The sequence below is a fragment of the Physcomitrium patens genome, chromosome 25 (assembly GCF_059467195.1).
Source record: "Physcomitrium patens ecotype Gransden chromosome 25, ASM5946719v1, whole genome shotgun sequence".
In the NCBI taxonomy this organism is placed as follows: domain Eukaryota; kingdom Viridiplantae; phylum Streptophyta; class Bryopsida; order Funariales; family Funariaceae; genus Physcomitrium; species Physcomitrium patens.
The window spans coordinates 15,557,079-15,576,796 of record NC_143434.1 but is presented as its reverse complement, the minus strand read 5'-3'; positions in this window follow the sequence as shown (position 1 = coordinate 15,576,796).

Genomic DNA, 19,718 nt, shown 5'->3' with positions numbered 1-19,718 from the left:
TTGAATCTTACTAAGTCTTTTTAAATACTTTAATTATTCTTTAAAAGAATAAAAAACATCCAATCTTTTATTGATGGCAATATATAAAAATAAAAATTCAAATTTTGTAGGCAAAATGGTTTTTATTCTATATATTAAAGAAAAAGGTGTAGATCTTATAGAATCTTTATAAGTAATTTGATAAGCCAAAGAATTGAAGTAAATTTAGGATCTCAATCAAGATTAGAATCTATTATAGTTTTTTTCAATAATCAAATTAAAGTTTGGTTGATTCTTTATGTATGGCCATTTAATTAAAGATAATAGGAAGTAATATTTTTATGCTTGATGATAAAATATGTGGTTATTTTTTTGATAGTATTATTCAAAAAATAAATAAAATTATTATTCATAAAGATATTTGGAAAAAAAAATAAGTTATAATATTCTCATATAAAAATATAACAATTTGTTTAGCAATTACCTTCCTCACAACTTTTACTTCTCGTACTTGATGAGATATTTTGTAGCTATAATAATATATTGGTTTTTTTTTAATATTATAGAGTTAAAGATGGCTCATTATTTTCTTTCATGTATTAAAATCAATTATTAATTTTTTAGTCATATCAACATTAAGTCTTGTTGTAAAAAAAATGAAGGCAAAAGACTTCGCAATAGTAGAAATTTTTTCTTGCTATAATTATTTTTGCCACTAGTCTTGTTGGCACCTTGCAAATTGTACATTGGTAAAGACATTAGCATATCTTACTTTTAATCTAGTGGATCTAGTATTATTGACATTTGCAAGTACTACAATAATCTCTAATTTAATCTAGATCAAAGTTTGGCAAGAAGGTTGGATGTTGTTTGATTTGGCTAGCAAAGAGTGGCTTAGTTAGTATCAATATATTCAACATATCTTATAGAACTGCTACAAAATTATTGTAGCAATATACATAAATCTATTCATTTGCCATATTATTAGTACTAAAACAAGGACTCTAGTGCAACGAAGTGTTGAATTGAAATGCAAGGTTGGCTAACATTTTGTCAAAGAATAATTAAATAAATATATATATTTTTTTATTTACTTGGTGGTGAATGTCAAGAGTTCAACTTTTAAACATTAGTAATATCTTGACTAACATTATGGTGAGCATTGATAGAATAGAAGCTATGTTAGTTAGTATTTAACTTTAATCAATCACTATTTTGTCATATTTGCCATAATTTTTTAAAGAAATGAGAGCAATGTTAATTGTATTGTATTTATTTATTCATAATATTTTTTAATACTTTTATAAGCATTATTACTAAACTAGTGTCAGCAAACTTCACTTGTAGTGGTTATCTATAAATAATTACTTTGATTCAACTTTAAACAAGGCATAAAGTCATTATGTTATTGAGAGATTCTTATACCATGATCTCTCATTTCGTAATGATAATTGCAATGGATGCTAGTTGTGTTCTAATTTTATTATCAATTATAGTAGTATTATCAATTATTATTCTTTTGTTACTTCTTTAGTTACTCAAAGAGAATTAAAATTATGATGGTTTTCAACATTGACTATGTAAATCCACATTAGTGATGGATTGCTAAAAGTAATTGTTATATTCTAAAGTATAATTTGACCATATTACTGTACTCCTTGATTTTTTTTCTTTTTCTTTTAGTAGAATATTTATAGTGGAGATCTTAGCAATATACTTGAGATGATATTATGTTGTGATTCGACTATTATGTGAAAATATTATATTTATATATTTGATATATAATTTACTAAGTAACATAATAAGAACTATATTAGTAGATTTTAATTGGTTGTAGAATGTAGTAAGATTACTACTTTAAAAGGAAGTTGTTTAAAAGAACTACTATTAGAATGTATATAAATTTATTTTCTTTGATAATGGCTTTTAAGATTAATTTTAGTTGATAGTAACTATTATATATTTAAAGTCACCTGTATTAGATATTGGTGACTCTTAAAGTCTTATTTTGTTTCTTTTATTTGATGTTTAGGACATATATTATGTAAATCTTATTAAAAAAAAGATTAGGTAGGAGTCTTGGTAGCAAAGAGAGAAGTTAGGGCATCCATATGGATGAATGGAGATGGATGATAAAAATCTCCATTCCTATTAGCCAAAAGACATGTCCAATGGACTTCAAGGAGGTTGCTTGAGACCTTATTAGAGATTAAGATTATTCTTCTGAAGTCATTTGAACTTTGAAGACTAAAATGACTAAATTTAGGATTTTGTCTATGATTTTGATATAAATTTTGTATAATTTGGAGTTTATATGAAAGAGATATGGACACTCAAAGTTAAGGTGATGATTTTGTACGTGCTGTCACTCTTTTGAATATAATACATGCATATAGAAAGCAATGAAGAATTGGCAACTTGAATTGGAGAGCTTTTTCTTAACTATACTTTTTGCATACTACTTGATGAATTTTAAGTTGAGATAAAAGAGATATTAGAAGTTGAAGTCAGTACTTCAAATCTAAAGATAGTAATAGATATAATTTACTAGTAGTTGTATTTTGAGCTATATCTTAAGTAATTTGATGAAATTTTACCTCAAAATTTCTAAAAATATATATAATTATGTTTAAAATAATTTTATATAAATTTTATAGCATTTGAATTTTGGACTTTTGAGATATGAAGAAAATAGTGCTCGAATTCTTGAAAGTTAGGATTTAGAGCACCTGCAAGGATTTCTAAGATGCTAAAAGATTAATAATAATTTTGTAGTTTATTTATTTTGTAATAAATTTTAAAGATAATAGCTAAATTATAGAAAAATTTTAAAGAAATTGAATGGTTGGAGCAAAGGATATGAATTTTTAAAAAGCAAAAAAGAAATTTTTTTGCGGAAAAAATATATATTGAAGGATTTTACTACAATTTGGACATTTTATATAAAGTAAAGAGGTTTTGAAAGCCAAGAATTTGTATATAAGTTAAAGGTAGAATAAATCATTTATTGGAGCTTAACGAATAAGTTAAAACTAAAGTCTTTAAAACTTGATATTCCATGTATTCTCAGATTACAAATCATGCCAGAGAACAACAGATCAATACTTGTTGTCCGTGTTAGATTCAAGATGCACATCATGGTGAAGCAAAAAAATCAAGCAATAGTAAGTAGATCAAAAATGTTTACAACTACCAACAATAATTTTGTTTTCAGTTTGTGTAGGTGGAGGTGGAAGACCTTAAAATATTCTTATAGCAAAACAAACTACAAAGTAGGAACCAAGCTACCTCTAAGGAATATACTTTGTAGATAAACAAGGTAGATGAAGAAGTGAACTTTTGTACAAGGTGAATTAAATTAAATTCAATTGAATTTAGGTTAAAATATATAATATTGTATATATATGAAATAATTAATGGATTTGATGAATATTTTAAATATAGATGAATTTTGAATTTAGATGAATTTTAAATTAGATAATAAATTATTTATAGATGATAACTTATACTTGAATAATTTTTTATTAATGGATGAATTTTAATTAAATTAAATTAAAAATTAAATTAAATTAAATTAATAAATAAAAAATTAGATTAAGAGTTAAAAGAAGAGATTCTTATATATGTGTTTTGTAAAAGAATCGATATTATGGATATAAATTAATAGTAGAAATTAGCTTAATTACTTGGATATTATAGAAGATTAAAGAATAATTTAATTAGGATTTAAATAAGAGCTAAAACTTATGAAACTTGCATAATTAATTCACTTATTATGAACTAGAAAAATATCCAAGTAGTAGAGGTTTATTTATCCCATTCTTAGGTGATTTAAAGAGTTAAAGAATGAAATGATTAAAATTTAAATAAGAGCTAGAATTTCTAAGATTTTTATAATTAATTCTTTTGTTATGAACTAGAATAAACTTCCAATAAGTTGAGGTTTATTTTAGATCACATCAAATAAGACTTTTAAAGATATTAGACATCAATCTTATGGCTATATTGTGAGAGATAGTTTCTTATGGAAGGTGCCAAAGATAAAGGATGGAGTATCATTGAGAATAATAATGATGCAAGGATCAAGACCTAAATTTTCAAGGAATTTCAAGATAAAAATTAGACATGCCACAAAGAAGTTTGACCACTTTTTATAAGATCAAGGAACACTATTAGTAGAAGGATTTGTACAAAGATGTAGAGTATTTTGTGGCTTATTTCATTAAATACCAATTATAGTACAAAGTCAAATATAGAGATGAGTTGTATCCTACTTATCTACTTGCTATGTATTTCTAATAGATGATTGATTTGGAGACTATACCATTGGAATTATGAGACATGAAGTATCTTTTTTTGGCAAAACAAGAGCTTTTAAACTATATTGGAGGTTGAACTTTGAGGACCAAGATTACATATAGAGTATGTACGTTTTTCTTAGAAGATATATTTAATAAATATGATAGCATTAGAAAGATGAAGGCTAATAAAAAAAATTGATATAGTAGATTTTAGAATTTTTTTTTAAAGATATAATACGAAGTTGAAGTTGATAATTACTTATAACCTTAAATTTAATGATAAGAGTAAAATAAGACATCCTCCTATTATAAATGCTCTTATCAAGGTTGTAGAGATAAACCAAAGCAATAGCTAAGACTTCTATCATTTGCTTTATAAACAAATAGAATCACTTATAGTACTATTATTGCTATTATTAATTTATTTAATTAATGTTGCATCAAAAGCCAATTATGCCTATAGAAGATTTTGTACCTACTTAGATATAGCTGAATTGAGAGGATGGCATTACAACAAAGAGATTATTGGAGGTCCAAATTCAACAACTTAAAAGATTGTCTAAAGATCAAGAGATTGTATTGAAGGAATTAAAAGCTTCCAAGTTGAGCATCAAAGAGAGGTTAGACAAAATTCACTATTTGAAATCCAAATCAATTGAAGTTGATGATTGGATATTAATATTTGATAGTAGTTTAGAGCATCAATATAACACATAAGTTTACTCTTAGAATTTGTTTTTAAAGATGGTTTAATTTATATATGGTAGTGACAATATATATTAATGCCACTTATTTATTTTGTGAGTTGGATGATATAAGGCTAAAGATACTTATGGCTAAGAAATTAAGAACAATATTTAAAAAGAGAGATAATAAATCTAATCCAAATAATCTTATAAATTTTGAGAGTCTAAATTTAGATTATATAAAAGATGTAGAAGTACCTAAAAAAGATGAAAGAAATGAAGATATTTTAATTTACACATAATAAAGAATATGTATATTTGGAAGAGATAAATATCAAGCTAAAAAATAATATAATATATAAAAATAATATAAAATATTTTATGAATTTAGATTTGAGATTTTGAATAATTATTCCTCTATTTATAAGCTTATAGAAAAGCTTTCACTCACTTTGAAAGGAATTAATATGAAGTATGAATATGTTTTAGAATAAAAAAGATCCATCTATTTTTTAGGATTGTTATTTTAAAGTTTTTACTTCGTAATTTTGAACTTAAATTTGAGATATAGGAGAGTTATTCTGTTTTTTATAAAATTTCCAAAAAGCTTTTACTTTCTTTAAGAGGAGTTACTATGTAGTGGTGTTTTTTTTGGATTAAAAAAGAGTCTACCATTCTCTAAGATTGTTCTTTTGAGGTTTTTTTCTTAATGTGTTTAGAATTTGGTTTTGAGATTTTAAGGAGTTTTTTCTCTCTTTGTAAGCTTATTAAAAAGCTCTAACTTGCCTAAAAAGAAATTAGTATGAAATTTTGATATTTCTTTTTATTAATAAAGAAGAATCAATCGGTTTGTGTTATCATGATTTGTGGCTTTATTTTCTCATAAAGTATGTTATAAAGAATTTTAGAAAATAAAATTTTGTGTATATATATAAGGACTAAATAGCTCTGCAAAGAGACACCACATGTTCAAATCTAATGAAGTATGGAATAATAGCGTCTATTTGAGTGAAGAAGGAATGTTAGCTACTACATACTTTCAAGAGCTACCATGTATATATGAGGTGGTGGAGTTTATTTTAGTAAAAAGTAATGTTTGATCATATTTAGTTGTGGCCAAAAATCCTATGTTTTTTTTGAAGAAAGTTCTCTCATTCCAACTATGCTATATCTTTTTATCTATTATGATATAGTAATAAATAGAATTAGAAGAAGATAATGTGTAACCTCTTTTATCAAATAAAAATTTCTACAAAGAAAGATAGTCTACTTTTTTTAATGAAAAAATCACTAATAGAAATAAAACGTTAGATTGAAGATAAATAATCTATAACCTTTAAAATATAATAATAGAAATAAAGTAATTCACTTACTTTTAAAAGTGACAAGAACAATGAATTAACACTCTTATCAAATTATTAAAGACATAACTCTCAAAGATCCAAAAATTCATTATATTCTTGTATAATTAAAAAAATAGATTTTTATTCAAAATTAATATAATATTAAAATTAAAATAGCTATTATTAAAGATAAGAAGACTAAAAAATCTTTAAAAAAAATTAAGAACTAGAATAATGTTAATAAGAGTGAAGAAGGCTTCATTCTTGTTTCTATATATATTATCTAATTGGAAGCTACGTGGCAAGGTTTTATGGACTTTTGATATATGTTCAGTTTACAAGACGTGTGTCTTATCTTGCAAGGCAAGTTACTTATATATGTAAGCTATTAATATGTACAACTCATGGCTAACTTATTGACTAAGTATCTAACCTATCAATCACCTATATATATGTCTAAAAATGAAACTATGTTTATGAAACTTTTAAAAAGCTTCTTTATAAGATATTATTAAATTAATCTACTTATCTATTCATAATACTGAGATAATTATTAAAGTAAATATGTATGTTTGTCACAGTCTTCTTTTAAGACTTTCTAATTTAATATTACACTATTTTTGAATAAATTTGTAGTCTTTTTGAATGACAAAAGAGTGTATTAATTTCTTAGTTTTCTATGACTCATGTCCTTGATAATTTTACAAGAGTTCTAATTCATTATTTTTTCTTTGTATTAGAAGTGAGTCAATTATCTTACTTTTATTGTTATATTTTGAATGTTGTAGACTATCTACCTTTAAACTAATATTTAGTTTTTTAACACTAACTTCTTTTTTAAAGAAAGAAGATTACATCTCTTTTTAGAAATTTTTATTTAATATTAGAAGTTCCAAATTATCTTCAAATAGACTAAAGTTCTCATAAGCTTGATTGTTTTATAGTTTAATATAAGATTCTATCAGTTAAGTAAAAATCCATAAGTCCAATATAATGAAATCTTTATTGGTAGGTGCAAGAGCTTTTATAGATGTTGCAAAAGAAAAGTCACCTTTTGCCATAAGCACCTCACTCATTTCTGATGGTAGAAAGACTATAAGTGGTATTCCAAGTCAATACCAAGATTATGAAGATATTTTTGAAAAAAAAAATATAAATATCCTTCTACAAGTTATTTATATGATTTTACAATTAATCTTTAAGAAAAAGCTTAGCAACCATTTAGACTAATTTATTATTTATTACAAAAGAATTGGTGGTATTCAAGGAATATATTGACAAAAAATTGGCTAAAAACTTCATATGTCATTCAAAATCTCTAGCAAAAGTTCTTATCTTGTTTGTAAAGAAGGAAGACAAATCATTGTAGATGAATATATACTATCAAAGAATCAATATGATCATTATAAAAAATAGGTATCATTTAACTTTAATTTTAAGATTCTTTGATCAATTCAATGAATTATTTATATAAAAATAAATCTATTAAGAGAATTCAACTTAATATACATCAAAAAATGAGATGAATAAAAACTACGTGTAAATATTTCAAATATAATGTCATGCCTTTTAGATTCCTAAATGTACTAGTTATTTTTTAACATCTAATAAATAAATTTTTTTAAGAATTTCTTAATAATTTTTTTATTTTCTATCTAAAATATGTCTTAACCTATTCTAAGAACATAAAAAAATATGTATTTCATATTTTTTGTGTATTACAAAAACTTAAAAATACAAGATTATATACCAAGATAAAAAAGTGTATATTTTATACTATTTAAGTCGAATTTTTAAGATATATCATTTTAAATGATAGCCTTGCGATGGATTTTAAGAAGATTTAGATTATTGTGGATTAAAAGTTCTAAAAAATTGTAAAAAATATTCAATTTTTTTTGAAATTTTTCAATTTTATTAAATCTTTATCAAGATTTTTTTTCAAATTGTGGCTCTTTTTATATGTTTAATATATAAAGACAAACTTGAATAGATCAAAGAAGCTAAAAAAACTTTTGAAGCATTGAAGATAGTATTTATTTTTGTACCAATCTTATATTGCATTGACTTTTTTAAGATATTCTCAATGAAAACAAATATATTAGATTTTGTCATAGATGTGGGGTTGTCACAAATGAAAGTAGATAACAAGCTCTACCAAGAAGCTTTTTATTCTATGAAATTTTCAATACACAAAATTAACTACAAGATCCATAATAAAGAATTTTTTTAAATTATAGATTTATTTCAAGAATCACAATTACCTAAAAGGTACTTCTAATCTAATCACCATATATACAAATTACAAGAACCTCAAATATTTTATGACAATAAGTATTTTGAATTGTTACTAAGTTCCTTGGAACATGTATTTATTAAGATTTTTATTTTAAGATCACTTGTCAAGAAAAAAAATAATAATCTTTATTAAGCAATCTTTTTAAATATCTTATCTTATACTAAAGAATAAAAAGTAGCTTTTGATTAATAAAAAATTATTCTCTTCAAATCAAAGCATTTTCATCTTTTAGAAATAAAATCAAAATTAATTATTGATTCAATCTTTCTTAAGTAAGTTCAATTATATATATCTTGTAATATTTTTATTTGAGATATTATGAATAATTCTTTTAAATCTCATGAAACTTCTAAGTTTGAGTTCAAAAATAACCTATTCTATTTTGAAGGATGATTATAAGATCTAGAAGGCAAAACTTAATTATGTATTCCTTAAGCTCATCATGATTTTTTAATAATATGACATTTTGGATACCATAAGATTTTGGAGTTAATATCTAGAGATTTTTAGTGACATCAAATAAAAAAAGTAGCCAAAGACTTTGTACAATCATGAAGCATTTGTTCAAGATCAAAATTCCTTGTCATTGATTTTATAGATTTCTTTAGCTATTATCTAATAAAAAATAATCATAATCTTTTATTTCTATGGATTTTATTATGGATCTTCTAGTCTCAAGTTTTTATGATTCTATATTTATGATAATAGATTATTTTATCAAAATGACATATTTTATATTATGCTCAAAATCTATTACATATGAAAAAACAGCTAAGCTTTTTTATAATATCTATTGTTATTATGGATTGTCCAAGGATATTATATTGAATAAAAAGATTCAATTTGTATCTAGATTTTAGAGAATTCTATTTAAGATTCTAAAGATAGATATATAACTATTTTTATCTTTTTATCTTTAAATTGATAGACAAATAGAGTGCATAAATCAAGATTTAGAATAATATTTGAGGTATATCATTAACAACCAACAAGATTATTGGAAAAAAAATTTACTATTATTAAAGTTTGTTGATAATAATATGATACATTCTTTTATTTAATAAATATTTTTCTTTTCTAATTATGATTATCATCCATGATTTCATACTTTTGACTTTTCAAAAGTTCATAATCTTGAAAAAAAAAAATTGATGAATTATTTATTTGAACAATATATAACAGTGGAGGTAGAATTAAAAAAATTCATAAATGAAAAAAGACCAATATAGATGCCTATTGTCAAAAATAATTTCAATTCCATATTAATGATGAGATATGATTACTTTGTTGTAATATTAAGAATAATCGCCTTTGTAGCAAGTTGGATTACAATTAACTGGGTCTATTTCTTATATATAAACAAATCAATTCAGTTGCTTATTGATTATATCCATTGGAACCTATGAAGGTCTATCTCATATTCTATCTATTTTTTTTTAACCTTATAAGATAGTAAATATCTCAAAAAGAAGATAAATGCCATTGCCTCATATAAAAGTAGATACTAATCAAGAGTTTGAGATAGAAAAAATCTTAGACTCAAGGCAAAGTTAAAATAGGTTAAAATATCTTGTTCATTAGTATGGATATGATGTTAATAAATATTTATGAAAGCTAACAAAGAATCTTATAAATTTAATAAAGAAGGTTGATTTTTTTTATTGACAACATCTATCAAAGCCAAGATGAAGAATAACAAATCTTTGCTATAAAAGAAATAAGATTCAACCTTTAAGATAATGTAATAGAGACAAAAATCTTAAAAAATAATATATCTTTCTTTGAATAGTTGGCAAGATACAACAAATTTGATATCACGACTTTAGAAGAAATTTTCAATGTTTGGTGATTTTATTAAAAGAAAGAATGATTCTTGATGGTGTTCCAAATATTTTATTTGAAAAGAGTTATGAAGGCATCAACAATGATCAAATAAAAAGGTGGTCTTTATGCCTTAATATAAGACACTATTGATGGCTAAATAGACCTATCAACCACCTTTGAAGAAAAGAAATATTAAAATATGTAGCAAATACAATTCATCTCATCTTGGACTTTTTCAACATATGATGATTGCTTCTTATAGAATTCATACCTAAAATGAGAGATGATGTCACAAACATATATATTTATTTAAATAAGAAGTGCTAAGTAGAAGATATATGTTGATAGATTTAATATTATCTTATACCAAAGCTTCTTAAAAGCCTTATAGATGTATATTTAACTTTATACATGTTTATAATTGATTGATAGGTTAGAAACTTAGCTAATATATTAGCCATATGTTGCATGTGTTGATAACTTGAAGTATAAGCTAAAAATATGGCACACATATAAAAAACTTGCCTTGCAAGTTAAAACACATGTCTCACAAATTGGACACATGTCAGAGGTCTTGTAGAATGTTGCCATGTAGTTCTTAATTAGATGATATATATAAAAACAATAGTGAAGCCTTCTTCACTCTTATCAACACCTTTTTAATTTTTAGTCTTATTTCAAGACTTTTTAGTTTTTTTTGTTTTTAACAATAGCTATTTTACTTAAATATTATACCATTTTTTAGAAAATTTCTAATCTTTTCAAGTGACATAAGAGTGTATTGATCTTTTAGTTTTCTAAGACTCATGTCCTTGACACAAATATGCATAGATACAAGAAGTTATGTTTTTTGTTGATGTAAGCTCTTTTCATAGCTTTGCAACGAGAGCTTTGATTGGTCGCTTATTATATAGATATGATGCAATGTAAATTGCTTTAAACCATAAATATTTGGAAAGGCCACTTTGATAAAGTAGACATTGTGTAATTTTGTATAACAAGAGATTTTTACATTCTATAATGTTCTTGATATGAGGTGTATACTTTGCCAAATTTACAACCTATCAATTACCTACAAATACTTAGAAAGCCAAATTTGTGGCTATGAAGCTTCTAAAAAGCTATCCTTTAAGATGTTATTAAATTTGCCTAATTTTTTGTAACTATTTTTATCTTAGTAAATACTTGTATAATATGTACATGTATAACAAAATGATATTAAGGACTTATTTCCCTTATCAAATATTCTATATACCACTCATAAGCCTTAATAAAGCTAAATTTTTTACCAAATAAACAAGTTATCTTTGAAATAAATTTCAATTGCTAGAATTTCTTATTTTTTATTTCATATTTTTAAACTATTATAAGTTTTTTTGTATTCCAGATTAGATTTATTTTTTATACTATATTAAAAAAATAAAAGGTTTATTAATATAATACATATATATATATATATATTTCCATTTATTTTAATTAATTATACATAATATTAGAATGTGTACTTCTTATATTATTCTTCTTTCATTTATTTATTCTCTTATTTCTTTTTATTTGTCTTTTTTCTTAAATTTTATTTTTTATTCCATATTTTTATTTATGGAAAAAATATTTAAAGAAAAATTAAAATTTTGGCTTGAAGAATAAATTTGAAACTTGCATCTGTACATATTATACAAAAACGTTATTTGAAATAATCACAAATTCAATGCTAATGCTGAAGTTATTATATTCATATTAATTAACTATTTATATGATGTGATAAAAGATAAAAGATTAAATTAAAAAACTTTGATAGTATATATATATATATATATATATATATATTTAAAAATTATTTATTGACAAAGCTCTTTAGAACCTATATATATATATATATATATATATATATATAACCATCACAATTTAAAATACATAATATAAAATATGAAGAATTAAATAAATTTATATATTTAATAAATTTAAGGTTTTAAATTAAAAAATATTATAAAATTATATATCTATTAAAATTTAGAATGTTTATTTTTTATTTTTTTAATATTTTAAATAAAAAAATAATAAATAATAAAAATTAATTATTCTAGTTCTAAATGCATAAATAAGTTGTTTTATAATAATATATCCATTACATTTGCAAATAAAGTAGATTAAATTTACATTTAAGTTTTTGAAATATAAATTTATAAAACTCTATGAATAAACTAAAAATATAAGTTCTATGAGTCTTTTTTAATTTTATTTTTTATATATCTACTGATCTCAAATTTTCTACAATTAGATGACACAAGAACAAGAATATATCAAAACTAAGTGCTAAAATTGAGATATTTGGGCTTGAGTAAATATTTTTAATATAAGATTTTATAAATATGTGATGATAAATGAATAATTTTTAATTAAAAAAATAAAAGTTACAGCAGCATATACATTCAAAAAAAAAAATCAAAACAAAACAAAACAAAAAAAATTGTTGTCACGGATATATACATTTATTTCAATAGTTACTTATATGATTAAGTAGAAGTAGGTAAATATAGATTAATTTCATAAAGTCTTCTAGAGAAGCTTTTTAGAAGCTTTATAGGGACAATTATGACTTCAAATGTGTTTTTAGATTAGAAACTTGGCCAACATATTAACCATGTTGTCGTACTATAAATGCTTATAGTATATAAAAATTAATTAAAACATATTATATGTTAATAAATCTAGATGTGTGTTAGAGTGATTAGTAGTTTTTATTAAAAAGAATTGATATAAGAAACTTTACTTTGTTTTTTTTTACTTATTTTGATTTTGGCATTAAAAAAAATATAGGACCTAAATATTTAGTATGAAGCCTTGGGAGAAGGTAGAAGCATAAGGGTGAAAATCTAAACTAGTAGGAGGCTAATTGAGAGGGATGAAAGTAAGGCATGGTTAGATGAAAGTAAGGAATGGGACACTTCATCCCTATTGGTCGAATACTATGCCCAACGGGCTTTGAAGAGGCTTTCCATGAACTTGACAAGGATTTTGGTGATTTCAAAGAAAGCATTTGGGAATTAGAAGAGAGGATTAAAAAGTTTAGAGTTTAGATTACAATTTGTCTACAAAAATTAGAAGATTTGGAATTAGAATGAAGAAGTTATAGCCGTTTGAATTTAAGGTATTAATTTAGGACATATTATTACTCTTTTGAGAATACAAGGAGTTGTGCGGCAGCTTTTGAAGATCGAAAGGCGTGGCTAGAACGAAAATTTTAAGGTCTACATCTTTTACAAAAGAATTATTACTTTTGGAGTTCATGTGAAGGAGTTATAAGATGTTGGTAGCTTATGGAATAAATTAACTCTGTATAGTAGCTTGTAGAACAAGCTAACTACGTGGTGCATATATAGATAACTTGTCTTGCAAGTTAAAATATATGGCAAGCAAAATCAACACATATTAGAGGTCTTATAGAGTATTGCCATGTAGCTCTTAATTAGAGAGTATATATGGAAGCAAGAGTAAAGCCTTCTTCACTCTTGTCAATGCCTTTTTAGTCCTTAGTCTTGTTTCAAGACTTTCTAGTCTTCTTATTTTTGACAATAGCCATTTTAGTTTAATATTACATCACCTTTTGAGTGACTTTCTAATTCTCTTCTCTAACACAAGAGTATATTGAGGATTATCTTTCTCTAAGATTTATGTCCTTGACAGTTTGACAAAAGTGCTAACATATTATTTCTATTTTATTTTAGAAGTGAGTGAATTATTCTATTTTTATTGTTGTATTTTAAAGGTTGTGGACTATCTACCTTTATATAAAAATTCTTATTTTTTAACACTAGTCTTTTCTTTAAAGAAAGTGGATTATTCCTCTTTATGAAAATTATTATTAGAGGTTGCGGATTATCTTCATCTAATTTAACTTTTTGAATTTCTTTGAGTTGTCTATGGAAGAAAAAATTATAGATGTTACTCCTAATGGAAGTGAGAATAGATTTGTAACTATTGTAGATCTTCATGAACTTGTCAACACTCTAAGAAAAAAAATCTGACGTATTTCTAATGTGAATCATAAAGGTATTATGCCTATGCATATGAAAGAAGTTCAGAGTCTATGACAAGAAGTTGTACAGTTGAAGGAAGCAAGTAGATCAACTTCACAATCAAATCCAAGGAGTTTTGCTTCTATAAGTATGATGGAGATAAGAATTAATATGCCTTAGAAGTTTGGTGGAACAAGATCAAAATTTTGAAGATTTTTGCAAGAAATCAAGCTCTATCTAAAGTTGCATCTTTTCTAATATCTCAATGGATTTACTCAAGTTGGATTCATAGGTGCACTTCTATGAAGAAGTGCTCTTTCTTGGTTTGCACCTTTAATAGAAAAAGATTTGTGATCTCTTTATGATTTGAATTCATTTTTAGAAGTATTTAAGGCCACATTTGGAAAAAGTGATTGAAAAAGAGGAGCAGAGTCCAAACTCTTATCTTTATGGCAAAGATCATGGTCAGCCACTATATATGCTACTGAATTCCAAAACCTTCCTTGTAACATGGATTGGAATGACAAAACCTTTATCAATCAATTTCAATATGAGTTGAAGAATAATGCCAAAGACTTATTATTGACAATGTCAAAGATAGAATCTTTGGAACAATTTATTGCTCAAGCCATTGCATATAACAATTGATTATTTGAAAGATGTCAAGAATAAAGATATGGCTGGAGAGGAACAAATCAAATAATGGTGGTAGCTCTTAAGTTTTCAGAAACTTATTTATCAAAGCTAGAATCAATACAAATTATTATGGTATGTTTTAAATCCCTCATAGAGCAGGAAAAGAGTCGATGATGTCAAGAGGGCTTATGCTTATATTTTGGAAAAGCTAAACATATTACTCAACATTATCTAAAAATCAATGCAATTATAAAATAAAAAACACGATTGCTAAAGAAGACAATGTATTAAAAAATAAGTTGCTTCAACTACAATAGGAACCATGTGACTAGAATCATATGCAACATCTAGCAAAGATCTTATTCTCTTCTTTGATCATTCATCTTGTTTTACAATAGAAGTCTGCTTAAGACCAAAAAATCACAAAGTCTTAGCTTTGTTGGATTCAAGAGCCTCAACTTATTTCTATAGATGAAGACTTTGTCAAAAAAACATGATATATTCTTAATTAAGAAAATCAAACTTATGCATATAGAAGTAATAGATGGACGTTCATTATCTTCTGAGAATGTTACACATGAAACTATTCCTATAGAAGTAGCAACTAGTAGTCACAAAGATTTAATAATATTTAATGTGATTAATTCTCTTTTTAATCCAATTATTTTAGGATTATTATGGTTAAAAAGATATAATCCTAAAATAGAATATATTTCTTACAATCTCAATTTTTTCCATAGTATAGTCTAAGGTCTTGCTAGGCAAGTAGAAATCCATAAATCTAGTATATTCAAATCCTTATTAGTAAGTGCAAAAGCTTTCATGCATGCCATAAATGAAGGGCCATCTTTTGCTATACATGCTACACCCATTTTTGATGGTGAAAAGATATCAAGTAGTATTTCTAGCTTGTATTAAGATTTTTAAGATATTTTTTAAAAAAAAAATACAAATATTCTTTCGAAGTATCATCATTATGATTGTACCATCCATTTTCAAGAAGGAACTCAACCACCAATTAGACCAAGCTATAGCCTATTATAAAATGAATTGGTTACACTTAAAGAATATATTGATGAAAACTTCGCTAAAAACTTTATACACCATTCTAAATCTCCAGCTAGTACTTCTATCTTATTTGTAAAGAAAAAAGACAAATCTCTATGGATGTCTATAGATTATCAATGACTTAATAAGATCACCATCAAGAACAAGTATCCTCTATGTTTGATTTCAAGACTTCTTGATCAATTAAATCAAGCAAAGATCTATACAAAAATAGATCTACGAGGAGTGTATAACTTAGTCTGCATCAAAGAAGGAGATGAATAGAAGACTACTTTCCGAATTAGGTATGGACATTTTGAATATAATGTCATGCTTCTTGGACTCACAAATGCACCATTTACTTTTCAATATCTAATGAATGATGTCTTTTGTAAGTTTCTTGATGATTTTATCATCTATTATTTGGATAAAATTTTAATCTATTCTAAGAATATAAAAGAGCATGAAGTTCATGTTCATCATGTATTCCAAAAACCAAAAGATACAAAATTATATGTGAAGATGGAAAAGTGTGTATTCCACATTATTCAAGTTGACTTTTTGGAATATATCATTTCCAATGAGGGCCTTATGATGGATCCAAAGAAGATGTAAACTATCATAGAATGGAAGATTCTAAGAACAATAAGAGATGTCCAATGCTTTTTGAGCTTTGCTAATTATTACCAAATCTTTATCAAGAACTTTTTTCTCAAGTTGTAGTTCCAATTATACATTTGATTTCTAAGACAAATTTGAGTGGAATAAAGAAGCCAAAACATCATTTATTGCTTTGAAGAAGGAATTTACTTTTATATCAACTTTGTATTGTATCGACTTTTTTAAGGTATTATTTATAGAAATAGATGCATCAAACTTTGCCTTACGTGTAATATTGTCACAAATGGGAATAGATGACAAACTCCATCGAGTAGCTTCCTATTCTAAGAAATTTTCAACAGCCAAGTTTGACTATGACATCTATAACAAAGAGCTTCTTGTAATCATGGATTCATTTCAAGAATGGTATCATTATCTAGAAGGCACTTTAAGTCCACTCATAATATATAAAAATCATAAGAACCTTAAATAATTCATATCAAGACGTGTTTTGAATCGTCGCTAAGCCCATTGGAGCATGTTGTTATCAAAATTTTATTTCAAATTCACATATTGTTCTAGAAAATAACAAGGTTTATTAGATGCTCTTATCTTACACTGAAAGAAAGAGACGTATCTTTTGATCAATAAAGAATAATTTTCTTGAAGCTAAAGCATTTTCATCTTCAAACACTGAAATCAATATTGACTGTTGATTTGACCTTTGTTAAACAAATTCAATCAAGTATATCCTCTGATCCTCTTATTCATGATATCAAGAATCTTTCTTTTAAGTCTCATGATGTTTCAAAGTTTGAGTTCAAGAACAACCTTCTCTACTTTGAAGGACACCTATATATTCTAAAAGGAGAAGCACATTTATATGTTCTTCAAATACGCCATGACTTTCCAGTTGTAAGACATTTTGGATATAATATGACTTTAGAGCTTATATGTAGAGATTTTTGGTGGTCGCAAATGTGGAAGGCAATAAAAGACTTTGTTCGGTCATGTAACATTTATTCAAGATCAAAAACTTCTTGTTATTGATTCTATGGACTTTTTCAACTATTGCATATACTTGAGCAACCATGATCTTTCATTTCTATGGATTTCATTACAGATCTTCTAAATTCAAGTTTATATGATTCTATATTCGTAATCATAAATCAGTTCATCAAAATAGCACATTTTATACGATGTACAAAATCTATTTCAAGTGAAGAAACAACTAAGCTTTTTATTGACAATATCTATTGTTATCATGGATTGCCAAAAGATATAATATTTAATAGGGAGACTCAATTTGTATTAAGATTTTGAAGAACCATATTCAAGATTCTAAAGATACATATAAATCTCTCTTCAACTTTTCATCGTCAATCTCTTGGATAAATAGAATGGATGAATAAAGTTTTGGAGCAATATTTAAGGTATATCATCAACTATCATCAAGATGATTGGACAACTCTTTTGCCATTAGCAAAGTTTACATATAATAATTTGATATATTCTTTTATTCAACAAACATTTTTTTTGCCAATTATGATTATCATCCACAACTTGATACTTTTAACTTTTCAAAAGTAGATAATCCTACAATTGAAGATTTAGCAAATCGTTTGTCAGAGCTACATACAACAATGAAGACATAATTAAAGGAAGCTCAAAAATGACAAAAGACTAATATAGATACTTATTGCAAAGAGCAACCATAATTCAACATAGGTCACAAGATATGATTACATCATCACAATATCAAGACTATTCATCTTTGTGATAAGTTGGACTATTATAAATTAAGACCTTTTCCTATTTATGAACAAATCAATCCTCTTGCTTATTGATTATATCTATTAGAATCTATGAAGATCCTCTCTGTATTTCACATATCCCTTTTTGAGCCATATAAGATAGTAAATAACTTGGGAATAAGACAAATACCACCTCGTCTAATAGAAGTAGATAATAATCAAGAATTTGAGGTAGAAGAAGTTTTAAATTAAAGGCAACGCTGAAATAAGTTAGAAAATCTTATTCATTAATGTGGGTATGATATTAGCAAACGTATATGGGAGCTAGCAAAGAATCTTACAAATGCAACAAAGAAGGTTGAGGCCTTTCATCAACAACATCCATCAAAAGCAAGATAAAGAACTGTAGAGATCCATGAAAGATGATGACCACTTCTCGTAGAACTCATTCCTAGAAAGAGGGGTAATATCACAAACATATACATTTATCCCAATAGTTACTTATATGATTAGGTAGAAGTAGGTAAATATAGATTAATTTCATAAAGTCTTCTAGATAAGCTTCCTAGAAGCTTTATAGATCTAGTTTTGACTTTAGATGTATTTATAGATTAGAAACTTGGCTAACAAGTTAACTCCGTATGATAGCTTGTGGAACAAGTTAACTTTATATAGTAGCTTGTGGAACAAGCTAACTATGTGGCGCATACATAGATAACTTGTCTTACAAGTTAAGACATATGACTAGTCAATACATGTTGGAGGTCCTATAGAATATTGCCATGTAGCTCTTAGTTAGAGAGTATATATGGAGGCAAGAATGAAACCTTCTTCACTCTTGTCAACGCCTTTCTAGTCCTTACTCTTGTTTCAAGATTCTAGTCTTCTTGTTTTTGGCAATAGCCATTTTAGTTTAATATTACATCACCTTTTGAGTGACTTTCTAGTTCCCTTCTCTAACATAAGAGTGTATTGAGGATTCTCTTTCTTTGAGATTCATGTCTGACAATTGTCATGCTTGACTAAAATCCAAAATCTAAAATTAAAGTTGAAATCCGAAATCGAGTGTCACATTTATAAATAAATAAAATTGTGTCCAACTTGTGACCTCGTCTCCCTTTGTACTATTTTCAAAAATATAAAACTTCCACAAAAACAATCATCAACTATTGGAAACCTTCATCAAACTCATGTATAGTGACCTTTCAAAATGGACTTCTAAATATTGCCTCC